Source organism: Chinchilla lanigera, unplaced genomic scaffold (assembly GCF_000276665.1).
Source record: "Chinchilla lanigera isolate Chin_1 unplaced genomic scaffold, ChiLan1.0 scaffold00028, whole genome shotgun sequence".
Classification (NCBI taxonomy): Eukaryota; Metazoa; Chordata; class Mammalia; order Rodentia; family Chinchillidae; genus Chinchilla; species Chinchilla lanigera.
Window position 1 is genome coordinate 4,486,492 of NW_004955429.1, and position 21,405 is coordinate 4,507,896.

The 21,405-nt window shown below is 37.5% G+C and overlaps 1 protein-coding gene across 4 annotated transcripts in view; it reads left to right on the forward strand.

The window, feature by feature from the left end:
• Arhgap21 (Rho GTPase activating protein 21) overlaps positions 1-21,405 on the forward strand; it is a 135,172-nt gene that overhangs the window by 62,067 nt on the left and 51,700 nt on the right. The gene's annotated exons all lie outside the window — the stretch shown is intronic.

The following is a 21,405-nucleotide window of genomic DNA, read 5'->3' on the forward strand; positions in this document are numbered from 1 at the left end:
TTTCTTTCTTTTGAAACAGGATTTCCCTATGCAGTTCAGGCTGCCCTTGAACTCACCTTGTGGCCCAGGCTAGTCTCCAACTCACAGCAATCCTCCTGCCTGACCCTCCCAAGTACTGGGATTACAGGCATGCGCTCCCACACCCAGCACTTCTTTTCTTCCCTCCCCTCCCCACCCCTTCTTCAATTTATCCACTCACTTGTTGATGTTTGTAATACCCACATCCTGCAACCTGATGTGAGGTCTTAGAAAGGTAAAGAGTTAAAATGAGATATGATGTTTTATTTTGATACTATCAAAAGTAATGAGGATGTGGGCCAGGTAGGACCCTTCATAACTGTTACTTGGGTGAGATGGACCATTTTTCTGGCATCTATCACGTAAGAGGTTCAGAATAAATTCCAAATACTACTTGACCTGCATTAGAAATAGGCTTTAGTGAGGAAAACCCAGCATCACTGAGAAAAGACAGGATGTGAGCTCTCTGCCACTTGTTTTTCACACTGGTACACTATGCCTGGATAGCTACTGGATAAACAGCATCTGGAATTTCATGCCTGTCATGGGGGAAATACGTGTCTAGTAAATGTAGAAGGATATAGTCATAAAATTGTGCAGATCATAATATATTTAACATAACTTACTCAAATGATTGGATTTAACATGCTCTGATAGGGGAGGGTAAATGTAAACATTTGCAGGGGAAAGCTGGAGGACCGAGGCTGAGCAGAAAGAGATTGTTGTGAAATGGTAAAATGGATTATAAAAAATGAGACCAGCTGGGAAAGATTACAACCTACTTATTTATTAAGTTATATTAAATATTATTCAAGAAAGGTCTTTTTGTCCACATACTGAACAATAGTTAAGAATCAAAAAAAAGTTAAGTTTAGGGTAAGAAAGATAAATTAATGTTCAAGAGATGTAGTACACATAAATTAATGCAGTAAATTCTATAGTATAATCAAAGATAGGCTATGAATTTGATTTTGAGCTTTTCAGGGGCCAAAGAAAAGTTGAAACTATGATTGGTAACAAGGATACACATTATCCATAAGAAAAACAACATTCTGTTTACACCAAGGTCTAACATGGATTTCTCCTATGAGCTACCATAATGGAAAACAAAGAGTAATACAGTTTTAAGTATTTCTCAACAGGAGGCAATATTGCTCCCTGGGGGATATAATGGAAATGTCTTTAGACTCTTTTCATTGTCACAGTTGGCAGGGAGATGGTGCATCTAGAATGAAGAGGCAGAGGAGCTGTTGAACATTCTATAATGTAAGTCAGGAATGTACAAAACCCAAAGATAGCTACATTTTTTTCTTAATATGAAATGATCTGAGCATATCCAAAGAAACTGGTTTATAATATACTTGGAAGGAAAACTGCTTGAAGGTTTTTGGGAAGGGGAGAAGGGAGGTATATCACTAGCATGTGATTGAGACCTAAATCTTTACCATATATCAAAATATGCTTTTGCCCTGTTTACCCCTCAGTATAATCCTGTGAGACATGAAATACCATCCTTGTATCCAGGTGAAGGAATGGAAAGTGAGAAAGAGAAAATAACTTGCTCAGGTCACAAAACTGTTAAGTGACAGAACTGAACTTTCAGATCAGTTGTGTCTAATTCTTTAAATCCATCTTCTTTTAATTCTGCTATCTTATTTCTGTTGATAATTTAAAATCTTTCTTGTTTCTTAATTTTGTTTTAAAAATAGTGTGTCTTTTTTTTTTTTTTTTTTACTGGGAATCAAACTCACAACCTTGTACTTGCCAGGCAGGCACTGTGCCACTGAACTATATCCCCAGCCCTAATAGTTGTGTCTTAAAAATGGTTTGACTTTTATAGGACCAAGAGTTAGTAGATAAATCTATAGTATATTTAATGTGTTGTGAAGTTAGTTAACTCTCATGAAGTCTGCATTGGGAAAGTTAAGTGGAAGAAACTCATTTCATATTTGTGTACACCTGAAGATAAACAGTTCCATGAAGGTCAGGGAGATCCCAAGTTCAGATGCCCTGAAGACCTTGCAGGAGCAGCCATTGTTTGTCCCTCAGTTGTGAATACCAGGCTAGCAGTAGACCTGGAAGTTTCCTGAACGTGAGGAGTTGCTAGTACTCTGCCTACCTGTTTACATCTCTGGCCCCCAGCTCCAGGTTTGCTCTTGCCATCCCAGGTGGGGTCACAGCCCAGTCAAAGGGCTGTTCAGCTTAAGTATAGTAACTGTAATGTCATCAGCTCAAGCATTGGACCATATTCTATGTTAAAACCATTGGACTATATTCTATGTGAAAAAGAATTCTGGCTTTGAACAATTATTTATAGAATAGTTTTTAGAATGCAACCTCTATTTAGAGACAGATTTTTCAAAGAGCAACCAAAGGTATCTTTAATATATAAATTTAAAAAATGATTACAGTAAAAGACACAGTCATGAATCCCCCTCAAAATATTCCCTTTTGCTTTGAAAACAGTCTTTCATTCTTGCCGGTCTCTAAAGCAGTTTTGAAAGTCCTTTTTCATGTCTTTTGTTGTGCTGTCCTTGCTGCCTCAGTGTCCTGAATTAATTAAAAATGTTTATTTGTCCTTTATGGTTATTTTGACTTTGGAGAAAGGCCAGAAGGCCCAGGGTCCCATGTCCAGTAAATAAGGGGGATGAGGACACACCATAATGTTCTTGTACTGTCTTTCCGTGGGATGACACAGGACAGTGCAACTCACTGTGCTTTGATCACACATTGTAAAGACACTCAAAGAATAGGACTTCCAGAATTGCTTCAGAAAGTGGCAAGAATGATAGATAAGTGTGTTTGAAGTGACACTGAGTATTTAAGAGCCGTTAATGGCAATATGTCTTTGACTGTAATGATTTTTAAATGTGAACATTAACCATTATTTTGATCATCCTTTGTATATAATTTATTTTAGTTCAACAAAATGTTATGATTTTTATTTCATAGTATCATTTCCTTTTAATACACATTTCCAAGTCTAGTGATGTTATATCTTTTTATGTAAATTTTATTTTAATGTAGTAAATCCCATCCTCCAGTGTAATGATTAGAGTCAAAGCCTAGAATCACTGCAGAGAATATAATTGCCAGAGTTGTGTTCATATCCTGAGAGATCCTGTTATAATGCCAAAGTTCTTTTAAACTGTTGAAAGGGGGTTTTTTGGTACTATTTCTTTGGCAAATTTAGTAAAATCTCTTTTACTACTTAATTTTCTGATTCATTTTACTTTCCTAACTTTTCCATTGTTTTGTTTTTAATATTCTATATGCATGTACTCTTGTATTTTTAAAATTAGTTTTTTTCTTGTTAATTTTTTCTGTACTATGATAAAATAAGAAAAACCCATATACTTAAGCAGAATACTTAAGTATAAAAATACTTTCTGGTGATAACAGTTACTTGTGGACAGTTGATATCTTGCTGCCATCTTGTCCTCTTTTGAGAAAACATACATAAATAAAATAAGAATAACATCATTAAATATCTACTTATTTCTTGAGTTAAATTTCTTAGTTTAGTTGTAGGAACATTTCCACTGTTCTAAAATCAATGTCATTATGTTAAGGTGCTTAAATAACTTTAAAATTTATGTTCAAGCCTGTTACTAATATAAAAAGGTATTAGAAATGCTATACATTGCAGTTGTGTCTGCTGAGGAGCTTTAGTCTGCCCTAAGAGTGATGGAATAGTGGCAAGAAATAGAAACTCCTGAAGCCAGCTGTCACTTTCGTTGTCACTGAGACATAGTACCTGACACCCACAATGCGAAGCAGGAAAGGTTTGTTTTGGCTCCCAGTTTGTAGAGGTTTCAGTCTTTAGTAGGCTGGCTCCAAGGCAAGGTGGCAGGGCAGAGCTCATGGCCTGGCAGCAGGAAGCAGAGGGAGGTAAAGGCAGGAGGGAATGCATAGACACGGCCAGGCCACGCCTCAGTGAACCACATCCTCCAACCAGGCTTTGCTGCCCTACGTCACCTTTAGCTGTACATTCATCAGGGGACTAATCCACGCCCCTGTTCCATTCTCCTCCCAAAAGCCCTGCCTATGAGGGTCTGAGGCTTTGGGGGACATCCAGATAGAAACCATGCCACCACTTCAGGACAGCTGTGTTAATTCTAACAAAATAACCCACATCTCCAGATTTAAAGTCGGACCAATAATATACCCAGGGTCCCACAGGCACCAGGACTGGAACCTGGAAATGCATAGAGTAGTGATAATGTCTTAGATTTGAGCTCCCAACCCCAAACTCTGGTGTTTAAACTCTGACTGATTTAAAGGATATTTGTGGTGAATTTTGACACATTTCCTCATGAGCTGACCTTTGTAAGGTGCAAGCAACCCTTACTCTGTCTTCTATCTCCCTTCTTCTGCCCCTTCCAAATTCCTGAGAGAGAAATTTGACTGGCTCAGTTTATTATTTAATGGTACTTATATAACACCACTATGTTTAGAGATTAAATGGGGCAAATTTTGAAAAACTGAGGAAAATTTTGCCATTTTGTGGTGTTGATTTCCCTTAGTACAGTGACACCTGTTTTTTTAAGAATAACATTACACTGAAATTTCGTTGGTAGCAGAAGGCTTTGACAGATAGATCCACGGTCTAATGTATAGAGGTAGGAGCCGAAGTATGTTTATGTTGCTTTTTATAGGTAGCAACACTAACTGAGCTTCCAGGATCTTTTTTCTGATGTCTTTGGGAAGGAGCCTCTTAGGATACATTTTTTAACTGTATGGACAATTTAAATTGTTTGTGTTTCCTGTTAAACTAGATAAAAATGACTTGGATATTTTTATTTTAATTTTGCTCGGAAAACAACCACAGGAGTCTTCAGGGTATTTTAAGAAGTAGGAAGAATGATGATGACGATGATGATGATGATGATGATGATGATGATCATGGTGGTGGTAGCGGCAACAGTAGCAGCGCTAGTGGTGGTAACTTAAAGCTGTGCCAGGGACTGTTTTAAGACTACGTGGGTTAAGTTATCCAGTTCCCGCACAGCGGCTTTCTCAGGTGGATGTGATTATCACCTCCATGTGTTAGATGATAAATCTGAGGCGTAGAGTATTTAAGTAACTCACGAGCTCAATCTGGTTCTGGAGTTTTCTCTCTGAATTCTTACCATAGCCTCTGAGAAAGTACTTGGCTTTCAGATAACTCATTCTTTTTCTTCTTTTTTTTGGTGGTACTGGGAATCAAACTCATGACCTCACACTTGCAAGGCAGGTGCTGTGCCACTGAGCTATATCCCCAGCCCCGATAACTCATTCTTGAAAATATGTTCTCAGGAGGGTTATGCTCCCTTAAAAGATAAATAGTATTACAAGAGCCACAGTTCAACTTTTAGATACAGTTTTGGCTAGCATAGTATTAGCTTTTCATACATGTTCTTTAATTTTCTGTTGACCTGTAGTTTGATATGTGCTGTTGGCTTAAGTCTGTTGAGTCTTACCTTAGGAGTACAACGTCACTTTGCATATTTGAAATGGCTTTCCATTTTTGAGACTTACATACCTTATGACTAATAATGCATTTTTGGCATTGTTTTTTTTTTTTTTTTTTTTTTTTTTGGTTTTTCTCCGGTACCGGGAACCGAACTCACGACCTTGCGCTTGCCAGGCAGGCGCTTTTGCTGCTGAGCTAAATCCCCAGCCCCCATTTTTGGCATTGCTTTCTTCACTTTTATGAAATGATGAGAGTAACCTTAGGTATTTAAGATAAATGAAGCATATGTCCATAAAAAGATTTGCACAAGGATATTCATAGCTGGCTTATTAAAAAAATAAACATCTGCGACCCTTTCTGCAGCTCCAAAACATTCTTATCACCCCTAAAAGAAACTATGATTTCATCCCTCAGTCCCTGGCAACCACCAGTCTGTTTTCTCTTCCCGTGAACTTACCTGTTTAGGTTATTTCAGATATACAGGATCATATAATATCTTTCTCATGTGGTGTCTTAGGTATAATATTTTAAAGGTCATCTGTGTGTAGTATGTGTTAGTACTTTGTTCCTTTCATGGCTGAATAAAATGTCATTGTGTGTGTACACACAATTCCTTGGCATTTGTGTTGTTTCTGCCTTCTGGCTGTTGTGAATGGTGCTGCTATGAGCAGGAATGTACAAGTATTTGTGAGAGCCCCTAATTTGCATTTCTGTGGGTGTATATCTGCGAGTATAATTGACGAGTCGTATAGTATTCTGTGTAGCATTTTGAGGAACTTGAAAACTTTTCCACAGCAGCTAGTGGGGGGTAGGCAGAGATATTGCATTGTAGTTGCGATTTGTGTTTCCTTGATGACTGTTGATTCTTTTGGTCTTTTCATGTGCTTGTTAGCCATCTGTGTATCTTCTCTAGAGAACCAGCCATTCAAATCCATTGCCCTTTTTGTTTGGTTTTATGGTGCTGGGATTAAACCCAGGGCCAAACACATGCAAGGTAAGCACTCTACCACTGAGCGAGCCCTGTTGCCTATTTTTAAATTAGATTGTTCATCTTTTTGTTGTTAAGTTGATATATTCCGGATACTAGACTCTTATTGGATACATGATATATTATTTGTGTATATTATTTTCTGTCAGTAGACTTCTTTCATTTCCTGAGTAGTGCCTGTGGTATACTAAAGTTTTTAATTTTGGTGAGATCTCCTTTCTTTTATTTACTTCTTCTTTCATTGAGCGTGTTTTTGCTGTCAGAAAACATGATCAGCCAGGCGTGGTGGCGCATACCTGTAATCCCGACACTTGGGAGGCTGAGGCAGGAGAACTGCTGAGAGTTCAAGGCCAGCCTTGGGTACATAGTGAGTTAAAAGCCAGCCTGAAGTACAGAGCAAGATCCAGTCTCAAAAAAGCAGAGAAAAAGACAACAGCAAAAATGCAAAACAAAAAAACATTGTGATGAGTGAAAGAAGTCAAACACAAAGGAGTACATATTGTCTGATTTCATCTATATGAAATTTAGTAAAAAACAAGTATATGATTTTCTGAATTACTGGAAAGGAGAACAGGGGAGGCTTCAGGTATGAAGGAAATGTCTTATGTTTTATTTGCGTGGTGGCTACATGGATATATACATTTTCAAAACTTATTGACAGTGTACTTAAAATGAGTGTATGTTATATGAGTTCTACTTCAATAAAGGTTGACTGAAAACAAAAAATTGTATACAACTTATCCAGCTTACTGTTGATGAACATTTAAATAGTACTTAGGAACCTCAAGCCATGCAGCTATGGCTCTTTTTGTAAATAGAACTTAGAAGGTGCTGCCAAACAGGGTTTTGAGGTGATTGTTACAATTTACACACCTACCGTGTGAGAGTTCAGTTGCTCTGTATCCTTGCTAACACTTGGTATTTGTTAGTCTTTTAAATTGTAGTCATTCTAATGGCACACAGTTATATGGGTTATAGCTTTAATTTAAATATTCCTGAAGAAAAATGAAACTGAATACCTTCTGTTTGTGTATTTGTCTTAGCTGTGGGTGCTTGTTCTTTTTTTTTTTTTTTTTTTTTTTTTTTTTTTTTTTTTTTTTTTTTGTCATTTTGAGACAGGGTCTTGCTGTGCAGTTCAGGCTGGCCTTGAGCTCACTTTGTAGCACAGCCCGACCTCAAACTTGCAACGATCCTCCTGCCTCAGCTTCCTGAGTGCTGGGCTTACAGGTGTGCACCACCGTGCCCAGCTCAGCTGTGGGTGCTTTTTGAATGTATTCATTTGTAGACATCTTTAAATATTCTCAGTGAGCATTTTATTACTTGTGTATGTGTGGCAGATACCCAATCTATGAGTTAGTTTTCAGTTTCTTTGTGTTTTTTTGTTTTTTTGAGACAGGGTCTTGCTATGTAGCCCAGGCTGACCTTAAACTTGCAATGACCCCCCTGCCTCAGCTTCCTGACTACTGGGACTAAAGGCATGTACCGATGCCTGCCTTCATTTTCTTATTAGTAACTCAGATTAGGAGAAGTTCCTATTTTAATAAGGTCTAAATGGCTGAGTTGCTTTTTTGTTGTTGTTGTTTATAGTTAATACTTAGAGTTCTATTTAAGAAACTTTTTGTACTCTTAAGAGAAAAAAAGTTTACTAACCTTTGTTCTATTGTGGTGATCATCTCCTTTACACCAAGTGCATACTATCTTAATGTAGCAACACTTAGTGTTGCTCTTGGGTAGAGGAAGGCTTCCAATTATTTTTCAAGATTTCCTAGGCTATTTTTGTCTATTTATAGTATCAGAAAAATTCTAGGATAGGATTTTTAGTTTGTATGCCAACAAAAAATTCTGCTGAAATTTTGATTGGCTTTTTTTATGGTTACGGTATTTGAAAGTACTTGAAAATTGATCGAACCCTGTGAATGTGATTTATCTCTCCCCTAAGTTCATCTGTATTTTGGGATAATCCTTTGATTTTCCTCAATCTCCTAATATCGTGAGCTATATTGATTTAGTTTTCAAACATTTGGCCTTGCATTGCAGGACTAAACCAATATTGCTCATGGTGTATGATGTTTTTATATATCAACAAATTAGGTTTTCTGTTTTGTTGAGGATTTTGTCATCTGCTTAGTGATTACCTTCACCAAAAGATGGGCCTTGGTCTTTTGGTAATTGGTGTGTTAGTTTGGGTCCTCTGATTAGCAGATATTAAAAAGAAACAGTTGTCAAGACAGAATGATCAGTCCCCACCTCTTAGGAGTCAGGTGCAGTGACGGCATGTCTGTGATCAGCCTGGCAACCTCAGGTGGAAGGGTTGCAAGTTTGAGGCCAGCCTGGGCTGGGCAACTTGGCCAGACCTTGCCTGAGGGGGTGGAGGCAGGGAGGAATTAGTTGAATGATTGGGAGAAATGCCTCTAAAGGATAAAGAACAACAGGAGAGGACGGGGATTGGAGGCAGATCTGACCCCATGAGAGAAGCAAGTAAAGCAAGAATTCAGTAAGAAAGGCCTCAGACTTCAGAACAGGCTTAAGGAAGGCTGTGCTAGGCCCCAAGGAATCCTTAGGCCAGCCCCATCTTTTGGAAGGATCCTGCCTTGGCCAGTGAGTGTGACGGTGTGTCCAAAGGTGGCAGCTGGGGCTGTCAGTCACTGGGTTCCCTGAAGCAGATTCTCTTGAGGAAAATCTGATCCAAAACATCCAAAGAGGAAGGTCTTGCGGCTTGTGAAAGTTGGACCCCTGCTCACAGGTTGTATTCCCTTAGGAGCCACAACCCAAAGCAGTCATTTTCCAGGACCCTCCTCTTTGGATAGCCCTAAATACTAATTAACACTCAGCTAATTAGCATTAACATTCAGTTCATTTTGAGATTCTTTTGGTTCACACTTCTCTTTTTGAAGTTAAAAAGTGTTTCTCTTTATACTTTCCACTTGAGGATTAAATTATGCGTTTGATATTCTTTTACGGCTTATCGTAGAAGTCATAATGTTGCAAACTCATCAGAGTCTTATGCTGTTACAATTTTGTTCTGTTCTGAAACAGAGTAAGGACCTTGGAACGTGTTAGCTCCACTTATTTCCCTCCTGCTTTCGTAGTACTTCTGTGTTATCCTACAGTTGTGCTGGTTTTTGTTTGGTCTCGTTTTAAATAATATGTCTTTGTTTTGCTTTCATTTTGGAAATATGTCTTCACTGGATACAGAATTCTTCAGTAACCTTGAAGATATTTTTCCATATTGTTTCTGTTATTACCATAAGAAGTCACGTTTTTATTTATTCCTTCTTAGAAGGTATACTTTTTCATGTATCTGTGATTTGTCTCTGTCTTTGGCATTCAGCCATTTCATAACACTGATTCTGGGTGAAAATTTCTGATGTTGATTGGAATTCATTGAGTTTCTTACGACTGTAGGTGGATATCTTTCAAAGTCTAGTAGAAAAAATTTCAACTACTATCTCTTCACGTACCTGTGTCCTACCTAATTCTTTTTTCTGAGGCCCGAATTAAATATGTGTTAGGGCCTTGAGTATAGCTCAGTGGAATGGCGCCTGCCTGGCAAGCACAAGGTCCCAAGTTCAATTCCCGGTACCAAAATAAATAAATAAACATGTTAGTTTTGTTTTGTTTTTTCTTTTTTACTTGAAAGAGGGATATTTAAGGAAAAAGTGGTAGTTTTCAAATGTTTAAAGTTACACTTTTAACAAAACTGTAGATTATCTGATGTTTCACAGTTAGTAAAAGATGCAGATAGACATGTTTGAATGCTCTGCTGGAAAATCCCTGCTCGTACTTTGGAGACAATCTGAGGACTGTTCTTGTATATGGTAAATAAGTTGAGAATTCCTGCCTCTTGATTGACCTGTTTAGGGAAGTGTGGCTTCAGCTTAAATTTGATATAGGAAATAAATAAGAGGTAAAACTATATAGAGGCTGGGCATGGTGGCACAGGCCTATAATCCCAGCACTTGGGAGGCTGAGGCAAGAGGATTGCTGCAAGTTCAAAACCAGCCTAGGCTACAAAGTAGAGTAAAAATTTCCTACATATTTGGACTATTGGGTATATTTGTTCTTTTTTTTTTTATTTATTTGCAGTGCTGTGGTCAAACCCAGCACCTCATGTATGTTAGGCAGTATGTTTTACTGTTTTTTTCATTCCTGTTCTTCTCCTTCTTCTTTTTCTTCTGTTCTTCCCCTTCTTCTTTTTCTTCTGTTCTTCCTTCTCTTCCTCTTCTTCTTCTTTCCCCTTCTCCTCCTCCTCCTCCTCCTAAGAGTCTTGCTATACTGCCCAGACTAGCCTCCAGCTCCTGGGCTTAAGCAGTCCTTCTTGCCTTAACCTTCCTAGTAGCTGGGACTCGGTGTGCTGCTGTACCCAGCTGTCAGTATGTGTATCTTTGTGTGTGTGTGTGTGTGTGTGTGTGGTGCAGGGGATCGAACCCAGGTCAAGAGCTCTAATATTGAGCCACATCCCTAGCCCATGTAGTATGTTTATTAAAAAAGAGCTTGTGTATTATTTTCAAGCAAAGATCACTACAGATGGAAATTGTCTCTCATGGCTAATTTTTCAGTGCCTAGTTGATACGTGGTGCATCATGGGTGTGCACACCTTAGTGGTGTGAATGTGTTCAGTAGCGTGCAGGAGCCTGTGGTGTGTACTGTGGTGGGCACACCTTTCCTTGGCACTACCCCTAAATGACAGTGCCAGAGCTGTGGGTCAGCTTGTCAGTGTCTAGGTCTCTATTGCTGAGGAAGAAAACCAGCTTCTCTCTGCCTTCCTATTTATTCTACTTTAGATCCTCTGCTACAAGCGTCAGTGATACTTTTTAAATTTTGAAATCATATTTCACGTAACTAAGTGTGCAAGCTAGAACAATAATAGTGAAAATACGGTAGTCCCAGTCTTACTTACATAGGAATTTGGACACCCGCTTTATAAAATAAACTGGAAAGATGGTCAGGTATTGGGAAGATGGTCAAGTTGGATGAGGGATTAAATAGTCACTTCGCTTTAAAAGTCCCAGGAAACCATGGTGAAAGGAATTCAATTGGATTAAATAGTGTCAGAAATCTACTTTTTACGAGATTTTAAGACTTTGTGAAAAGAAAAAAAAAACACCAAAAAATGAAATTTACTTGGCATTCCAGGAAGTAAATGATTTAGAAAAAAATCTCTTTAAGAGTTCTAAAAGCTTACCCAAATATGAAATCTAGGATTTCAGAGAATTAAATAAAGATAACTGAACTGATAGGACTTTAAAGGTTAAAAAAAAAAAAAAAAGCAAAAGCCGTTAGGTTATTAATATTTCCCAGGACGTCATTCTGTCTTTGGGGATAGCGTCTCTGTAGAAACGCCCCAGAGTTAGCCTGGTGATGAGGTGATGCTGAGCTGTGGTTTCCCGGCTGCTCTGTAACTCTGACCTGGTCACAGACCCCAACCACACTTTGTGGCTGCGTAGTCTTATTTTTGTTCCTGATTTCTCTCTTCAGCTCATCTGTCTTGAAAATATGTGATTCATAAACCCAGTTACTAAAAAATTGTTGGAACCGGTACAGTCTCTGATTTTGATGTTTTAACAGATAACTTTCTACCTTTTATATAAAAAAAGAACAAACATTTGCATATAAATGCTGAATACATCAAACCCAGGAATGTGTTTCTTGTTGTTTATTCATTCACTTCGCGGGCATTTGTTGAGTCATGACCAGGAGCCAGCCACTAAGCCAGTTGCTGGGAAGGAAGCCGCATGGCTTCTAACCTCATTTCCTTCAGAGTTGTTCACATGTCACCTGCTAGAACTTACCTGACCATTTCGTAAAAACAGGGCTCCGTTCCACTCTTCCTCCCTTCTCTCTCTGCGTATTGTCCTCCATAACATCCCTGTCTCCCACACGACTTTTCTTAATGTTTTCTCTGTCAATTGGAATGCGGAGCAGAGATTTTTCTCTTAAAACCTAGAAGAGTTACAAGCATATATATATTTAATTTATAAAATAGACACACACACACGCACACACACACACACAGCACAACCTCTGACTGCAAGAAGCCCCTACTCTGATGGAGGGTGAAAGTGTAAAATAATTATGTAAGTGCAAAAATAAAGTGTACATGGGTTACAGGATCATGGCACCAGAAGTCATTTTGCAGGGAAAGGTTCTCAAGGTGAGGTGTCAGCAGGAAGAAAAAACAGCACTTTAGGACAGATTTCAGAATCACTTAGAAGTTATATTTGCCCAGATTTGGTGGGAGAACTTGGGGATGAATTTCATATTGTCAGTTATCGCTGATTTGTTTAGGATTCTGCTTAGCCTTTCTAGCTTGAGTGAGTGGGTAGATGGAAACGCCATTAAGCAAAGGACACTGGAGGGGAAGTACATCTCACCTGTCCTCGGGGGAATGAATTTAGTGTGGGACAAGTTGTATGATGCCTGGAGAATCTTCATACCTTACTGAAAATTTGAGAGGAAATGGAGGGCAGTTGAAAATAGGTTTGGAAGTAATCATTGGATATATTCTAACTAGGGCCTTGTGCATATTGAGACCATATACAGGGAGCATGAGGACACAGGATAAAGATAGGATCCTAAAGATGAAATCTAAGAGATGGTCAGAGAGAGAAGAATCAGAAAGGCCATCTGAGAACAATCAGTAGAAAGGTATGTGGACAACCAAACGAGCTGATGATTTGTTAATTAAGAGATGATACTACTAAGGGGTAAGTGGAGAGCTTGTCATTTGTCATAGAGAATCCATTAGGTTGAAGGCCAAAAGGATACCCTTAGACCACACCTGGCAAATAGCAAATCGGTCAAATTGCTGCGAACAGTTTTCAGCACAGTGACAGAAGGGATGAGGAAAGCAAATATCAGCGGTTGGAACATAACTAAAACAAGACAGGTCCAGGTGGTGTGAGCAGTGATCCTCAGGGCTGTAATGTCTGAGGAACCCTGCAGTAGAAGTAGATGAAGGTAAGTGTGAGCTATACTTGGAAGGAGTGTGAAAATGGAGGGATGGAGACAAGAGCTGTGTGGAAGGGCGTGTGTGTCTGTGAGGCTTGGAGAGAAGACTTAGGAATTGAGTTTCACATACCAGAGGAGCTAATAATGGGAGAAGTCCTGAAGAAGGAAGGCTGAGGACTAAATCTTCACTGAGCTGTAGGATAGAGGGAAACAAAGTTGCAGATTTAAAAAAAAAAAATTGCCCACAGGAATTTCTTTGTAATGACCTGTCCGGTTCACAGCTGTTCAAACTTAGGACCTGCCGCCCTCAGACTTATGGCTTCTTTTTTTTTTTTTTTTTTTTTTTTTTTTGGTATAGTTCTGTACATCTTGTTTATAGAACCTCAATGTTTTTTGTATAGTACACCTTGTTTCTGTGGTACTGTAATAACTGCTGATTGAACTGTAAAATATAATACTGTAACTATGTTGCATATTACAGTATAGCATTTAGGAGTTATTCAGATAAAAAAGTCATCAAGTTGGAGCTTCCTTTTACCATGTCTTGGTTCTAAATTATAATGTGCATACTATCCACAATTCCTCATGTAGGGACCAATTCACTTAATGACCTACTCTAGTCACAGAAACAGAACTCAGTCGCTAAGCGAGGAATGCCTGTATACAGCAACTAAAACACAGCGAAGAAAAGAGAAAAGGATAAGGGTATCAAAATGTAATGCCTAGTAAAGAAAGTTACTGAAAATTTGAAACAGCAAACTTGAAGGAACAGGAACTAAAATTCAAGAAACCTTCCTCAGGGTTAGTACCTTCAAGAGCTTAGTTGAACTTGAGAAACTGTTATTCACTGGTATTACACATTTTCATTCAGCTATGTTAGTAGACAAGGAACAAGAATAGAGCCAGCGTATGGTTGGAATTCTCCCTAGTTAGAGATTGGCAGATTGAGTGCTTTGAAAGGTCAAGGGGGGAAGGAAATTGAGGTTGCCGGTGACTTTAGTTGAAATGCTGACCCATGGGTAATTCTATTAAGAGATTTCTGAGGGGAGGCTAATAGTCTTGAAGAATAGAGCAGGGGTGCAAGAGAATGGCAGGTCTTGATGAATCTGAGGAACAAATTTAATTGGATAAGGCCTTGGAGAGGTGATAAAGTCAGAGATGGAAAGACAGTGGCTTGTGGTTAGAGTACTGTAACAAAAGTTTTTTCTGAGTTTGCTGAGAAATTAAAACCCAGCAGAACAGAAGTAACAAGGTTATGAATTAGAAGGTTTATGAAATTTCTAAAATATAGGAAGAAAACAACTACAGTGCTGCATAAATTTCAGATACTCTAGAATGCAGATCACACTGCTGTTCTGTTCACTGTAGGAGAATCAGTGCCCGGCATGATAATAAGAGCTCAGTAAATAGTTTTTGAATGAAGAACACACTTCTGTAGTCTGTTCTGACTAGTTTATAACGCCAGAAAATTTGATTCACGTCTGACACCTAGTGGTATTGCACTTAAAGTACTGTGGACTGGAAGCATTCTGTCTACACCATGAGGGAGATAGTACAGTTGTAGTGTAACAGCTTTGTTTCTGAAACAAAGCTCCCAAATATTTTGGGGGATTTCAGTTATGGAAATTTTTCAAGGTGGTGATTTGAGTCAGTCACTTAATATTTATTGAGTATCTGCTCTGTGCCACACATTGTTTTGTGTGCTGGAGATTTTTATATGTGTGTATCACACATGTACACATTTTTGCTTATATAAATTCACCAAATTTGAATAAATTCGGCTTCACTGGGAATGGGTCACTTGTTTAGAAACCTGATTTTGGGTTTTGTTGTGATTTTTATGTGTGAGACCTTGCTAAATTTATTTCATAGCTTTGAGGTCACAGCACACAATTAATGTTAAACAGGTATTTTTAGGAGACGGAAGGATGTGTTTTCAGTTGATACTAGAAGCCTAAGTCATGTGCAGTGCCACATGCTATGGAGAACCTTTTGGTGGAAACATTCAAAAGTTTTTCTTCTAGTGTTTAAAAATATACAGTACAAAAAATGTACATTGTGTTACTTGTAATCGCCCACCTGTGCTGTAGCACACCAGAACTTCTTGCTCCTACTAGCGGTGCCTATTTAATTTAGTCCCTATTGGTCAACCTTTCCTTGTCTCTCTGTCTCCGCTTACTCTTCCCAGCCTCCAGAGATCACCTTCTACCCTCAACTTTTATAGGACCAACTTCTGTAGACACCACATATATGTGAGATCACAAGACACTTATCTTTCTAAGTGTGATTTTTTTCATTTAACATGATGATCTCCAATTCTGTCTACATTGTTGCAAATCATAGGATTTCATTCCTTTTTATGGCTGAAGAGCATTGGCATATGTATATTGATCACATTTGCTTTACCCTTTTAACGGTTGACAGTCACTTTGGTGGTTTTTACTTCTCAGTGATTGTAAGTAGTGTTATAATGAATGTGAGAGTACAGGTGTCTCTTTGATGTGATTGATTTAATTTCTTTTGGGTAGGGTGATAGTTCATTGTGGTTTTGGTTTGGATATATCTGCTGATTAGTGATGTTGGCCATATTTCCCTATGCTTGTATGTCATTTGTGTGTTTTCTTTTGAGAAATGTGTATTTAGGTCTACTGCTCATTTTAAAATTAATTTTCTTTCCCACTGAGTTTTTGGAACTCTTCTTATGTACTGGCTATTAATCCCCTGTTATCTGGACCATTTGCAAGTATTTTCTCTCATTCTATGGGTTGTCTTTTCACTCTGATGACTTATTTTCTTTGCTGTACATGCATCAGTTAGTTTGTTGTAGTCCATTTTGTATTTTTGCCTTTGTTTTCTATGCTTTTGGTGTCTTCCCCAAAAGAATCCTTGCCCTTTGCTATGTCTTCAGATATTTCCACAAGTTGTCTTCCATTGCTCTCATGTCTTACAGGCAAGTCTGTAATACATTTTGATCTGATTTTTACCATTGGTGAGAGATAGGATCTAGTTTTATCTTTTGCATGTAGATATCCAGTTTTCCCCCTACGTTTTATGGAGAAAACTGTCCTTTCTCCAATGTATGTTCTTAGCACACATATTGAAAATCAGTTGACTGTATATGCATGAGTTTATTTTTAGGCTTTCTATTCTGGTTCATTGCTCTACGTGCCTATTTTTATACCAATTCCATGCTGTTTTGATTATTACACCTTTGTATAGTAAGCTTTAAAGTCAGATAGGTCCTGACGTGCCTAGGACCTCCAGTACTATGTTCAATAATGTGATGAAAGGTGGAATCTTTATCTTGTTTCAGGTCTTAGACAACTAAGTTTTTCCACATTCAGTGTATAATATTAGCTGATGGCCTTTATTATGTTGCTCGTGGACCTGATTTTTTATTATGAAGGGGTGTTGAATTTTATCAAATGCCTTTTCTGAATATATTGAGGTGATTGTAGGGTTTTTGTCCTTCATTCTGTTAGCGTGGTGTATCCTGGTTATTAACAGCTGAACCATTCTTACGTCTTGCATCTATGGGGTGAATCCCATTTGATCATGTAGATAATATGCTGTTGGTTGTGACTTGCCTGTTGGAATTTCTCTTTTTTAGAGAATTTTTGCATCTAAGTCCATCAAGGATATTGTTGGCATGTAGTTTTCTTGTTTTGTTTTGTCTTTGTTTCGTTTTAGTAGGGCAGTGCTGACTTGGTAGAATGTTTTGAAAGAATTTCTCTTAAATTTTCTGGAATAATTTGAGAAGAATTAGTATTATTTTTTCTTTAAATGCATGGTAGAACTTAGCAGTGAAGCCATCTGCCCCACACCATTTGACACCAATGATGGCAAATACAATTAAGACCTTTTATACCACTGTTCCTCTATTATCTTCCTCCAGAAATAACCACTAGACTGCATTTGGTGTCAATAAATTCTTCTGCACGCTCTACCTACATGCCCCCACATGTAGTACATCTGTTCTCTGCAGAGAAGTAGAGATTTTTTTTAATCATTCAGACTTAATTGTGGTGAATCCCACAATTAATGTGGGATCTATGTCAGTTTATAGTGGAGATTTGATTATTTTTTCTTTTTATCTTTTGCAGTGCTGAGGATGGAACCCAAGGCCTTGCTCATGCTAGGCAAGCATTCTACCACTGAGTTGCACCCCTAGCACTATAGTTTTTTTAAATCTGGAAAAATAGATACCAATTTTAATAAGCTATTTAATTGACTTTCCTTAATTAATGTTTGATATCCATTATGTGAGATATATCTTTAGCTTTCTGCCTTTGTGGAAGACATACTTTCTTCACTTTTCTAACATATTGAAGCATATTTTACTTTATCAGCCTTTTAAAATGTAGAAATAGAGGTTTTTCAAAAAACACCAAAGAAATCAGGTATAGTGGCCCATGCCTGTAATCCCAAAATTTGGGATTACAAACTTGCTGAGACAAGTTTGAGGCCAGCCTGGGCTATGATGTGAATCAAAGACCAGCCTGAGCTGCATAGTGAAACCTTGTCTCAAAAAGACAAAAAAACCAAAAAATGGGGCTGGGGGTTTAGCTCAGCGGCAAAGCGCCTGCCTGGCAAGCGCAAGGTCGTGAGTTCGGTTCCCGGTACCGGAGAAAAAACTAAAAAAAAAAAACAAAAAACAAAAAACAAAAAAACAAACAAAAAACATCAAAGAAAAGAATACTTTTTTTTAAAAAAGAAAAACCTGTCACTAAATAGGCAGAAAAGATTTAGTTCTGTTTTAGTTCTATTTATTTAGTTTAATATTTTTGTTTGTGAACTCAGAAGAAAACCTCCACAGTAGCTGTTATTTTCTATTACTTTGCTTCTGTTTCTAATTGTGGAACATTTTTTTCCTGTGTAAAGTATACATTTGTTCAGTCTGTTAAAGAAGCGCTACGTTTGTCTGCTGATCTTCATTTCACAGTCCTTTTGTAACTGGCATAGTTCAAACTTCGTAAAGAAAATCTATTTACGTTACTCTGTTTGCTTTGTGTACTAATACTTTTGTGTACTAAACTTAAAAGTACACAAGTTTACAAATAATTTACATGTTGCAAGTGATTTTGACTTTAGCATTGTCCAAAGAAGGAAGTCATTAGAAATTTAAATCATCCTCTGGGTCAGGTCCTAAAAGATGGACTAGAGGTGTAGCATTCTGGTTTGAAATACCAGTCTCTTTGAAGGTATGTAGTTCATGTTAAGAGGTACTGATAATTTTTTTAGCAGTCACTTTTACCATTCTGCCTTCTTTTGTGTTCTTTTTCCTTTGGCTTAAATTCCTAGCTTCCTCACAATAGGAATATTCCTTTAACCATTGTTTATTGATGATTTGCAATATGATTAGTTCTGTACTACCTAGCCTAACTGATCCTGATCAGTATATAAACCTTTAGAAGGTTTATCATCAGGCCAGCATAATAATCTATAATATGCATTAAATACCTGCTTGTACTAGGTATTATATTAGCACTTTGGTGGATTCTCTTAATCCTCACAACAGCCTTGCCAGGAGAGGAGTAATTATTGTCATCCCCATTTTTCATTTGAGTAAACTGGGGCATTTATAAATAATTTGTGTAAAATCACTTGGATGTAGATATGTTAGATAAAATAAAGAATGCCCAGTTAAATTTGAATTTCAAGTCAATGAATAATAATCTTTAGTTTAAATAAGTATCAAAGATTGCAAATCTGTTAGCCTTATTTGAAAAATAAGTGATGGAGCTGTGATGTTAAACCATACAATGTTATAGGGCCCAAGGTCTTAACTACTGAATTATATTAGACACAGAGAATAAAACTCACTGGGACATTCAGTATTTGAATGGCAGCTACTACCTATATATTATTCATTTTTTTTACTCAGGTTGTATCCTCCAACTAACCATATTACTGCAATGTAGAATTACATGCATTCTTCTTGTTTTGAAATGTAATATTCAACTTCAAGTAAGTTCATACATGTAAGATCATTTTTTGCTTAGTTTTCTGTAAAAACAGAAAGATTTAATTACATGTACATGCTAAAAAGATACATTTTCCTTTTATGTATTTCAGTAATATCAAGGAAAGGACACTTGATTTGAAACATTTTCAGTATGTTTTTTGTTGTTGTTTGTAACATTTTCAGTATGTTTTTTGTTGTTGTTTGTTTTTTGTTTTTCATTCTTTTGTCTTTTTGAGACAGGGTCTCCCTCTGCAGTTCAAGTTGGCCTTGAGCTCACTTTGTAGCTCGGGCTGGTCTCAAACTCACAGCAATCCTCCTGCCTCAGCCTCCCAAGTGCTGAGATTATAGGCGTGCACCATCACACCCAGCTTCCTTCTATATGTTTTTTTAAAACTGAGAAATTATGAAGTATAGGTGTGGAATTAAAAGAGGCTTTTACTAGAGATTGCCAGGGAAGCTGTCTTTGTCTACTAAGTAACCATACATGAAAGTAAAGGAGTCAGTTTTCCTGTTGAATTATATAATGCATTGCAAATTGGATTGGGCTGTTAGTTTTGTACACAGTATCCAGAGATCTACTTTCAAAAAATAAAAACCCAGGAGAATGAATGAGATACCCATTTTAAGTTTGATACTTTTGATTTCTAGTTCAAGCAAAATTGCAGACCGCATAAGGTAGAAAGAAGACACTTAAAATTAATGAACCAAGTGTTTAACTTACGGCTCAGGGTCAGGGAGTTTGGAAATTGAAGAAAAGTATATTCCTTAGTGAGAACCTGCTTATATTCAAAGGATGCTTATGAGGTGGTCTTCTCTTGTGTAGAACAAATTAGATAGCATTGGGGTAGAATTTAGGAGAAAGTTCAGAACAGAAAGTGAATGGGAATCAAAAGAACAACTCTCAGCAGATATGATGGTGCTTTCTGTAGGACTGGCCTTTCTTAAACTGGTCCATCTTCACATTTTCAAGCACTGACACATTTGTCAGTGGCAGAGTATCTCTGACTTTACAGTGGCAGTCATTGCAAAGTTAGTATTTCCTTTATAGAAATTGGCACCAAATAATTTTGGACCACTCTATTCTGTGTAAGAGAACTTCACTGTCAGAATTTTCAGAAGTCACCCCATTGCTGCCCAGCCAGCTTTTTATTCTTTTCTAGAATTCATGAATGATCATTTACATTTTATATTTTTAAATATAAGTATCGTGTAATCACCTTTGAGGCACACTGGAGTAGAAGATATCAATAAGAAACATGTCTCTTCTCTTTCATTATATAATTCTTTCCATAAAAGCAATGTTTTAATTCAGCAAAACTGATTGCATCTTGAATTCTGTAGCCAAGAAGATAGTTTTCCTTGAATGCCAACTATTGTAAATGTTGGGTTGGCTACAGTGGGACCTAGACTCATTACCAGCTTGATTGGAATGTGGTTTGCAGTTGAGTGACTAAAACTGATAAGAAACTTTTTTCCTTTTAAACTATAGTCATGTGTTGCCTAAAGTGTATATTCTGCAAAATGTGTTGTTAGGCAGTTTTGTCATTATGTGAATGTCTTGTTGTATGCTTACCCTGACCTAGATAGGATAGCCCACTATACACCTAGGCTATAGCCACCATTGTGTATTTGGTCTGTCACTCATCAAAATGTCATTATGTGATTCATGACTGTAATTGTACATGGATTACTTTTATTCAGTGAATAAAGCTTGACAAATGGATTACTTTCAATTGCTTTTGAAACAGCTTGTAATGCCACATTTGAATTCAGACCTGGGCTCAAGTTCCCACTCTGCCTGTTGCAAGTTGCTTAGTCTCTCTTTCTTCCTCAGTCAATTTTAGGGTCATAAAGTATATCTTGAAGGTTTTTGTGAATTAATGTTATTAATTTATGTCATAACTGCTTACTAAATGCCTGACTGAGTCTAGCCCCTGTGGATACTAGGGAGCATGATAAACTTCCTGTTCTTTAATGTTAATGGGAGGGATGCGTCACGCCTGTAAGAAAATACAAACATAACTTTAG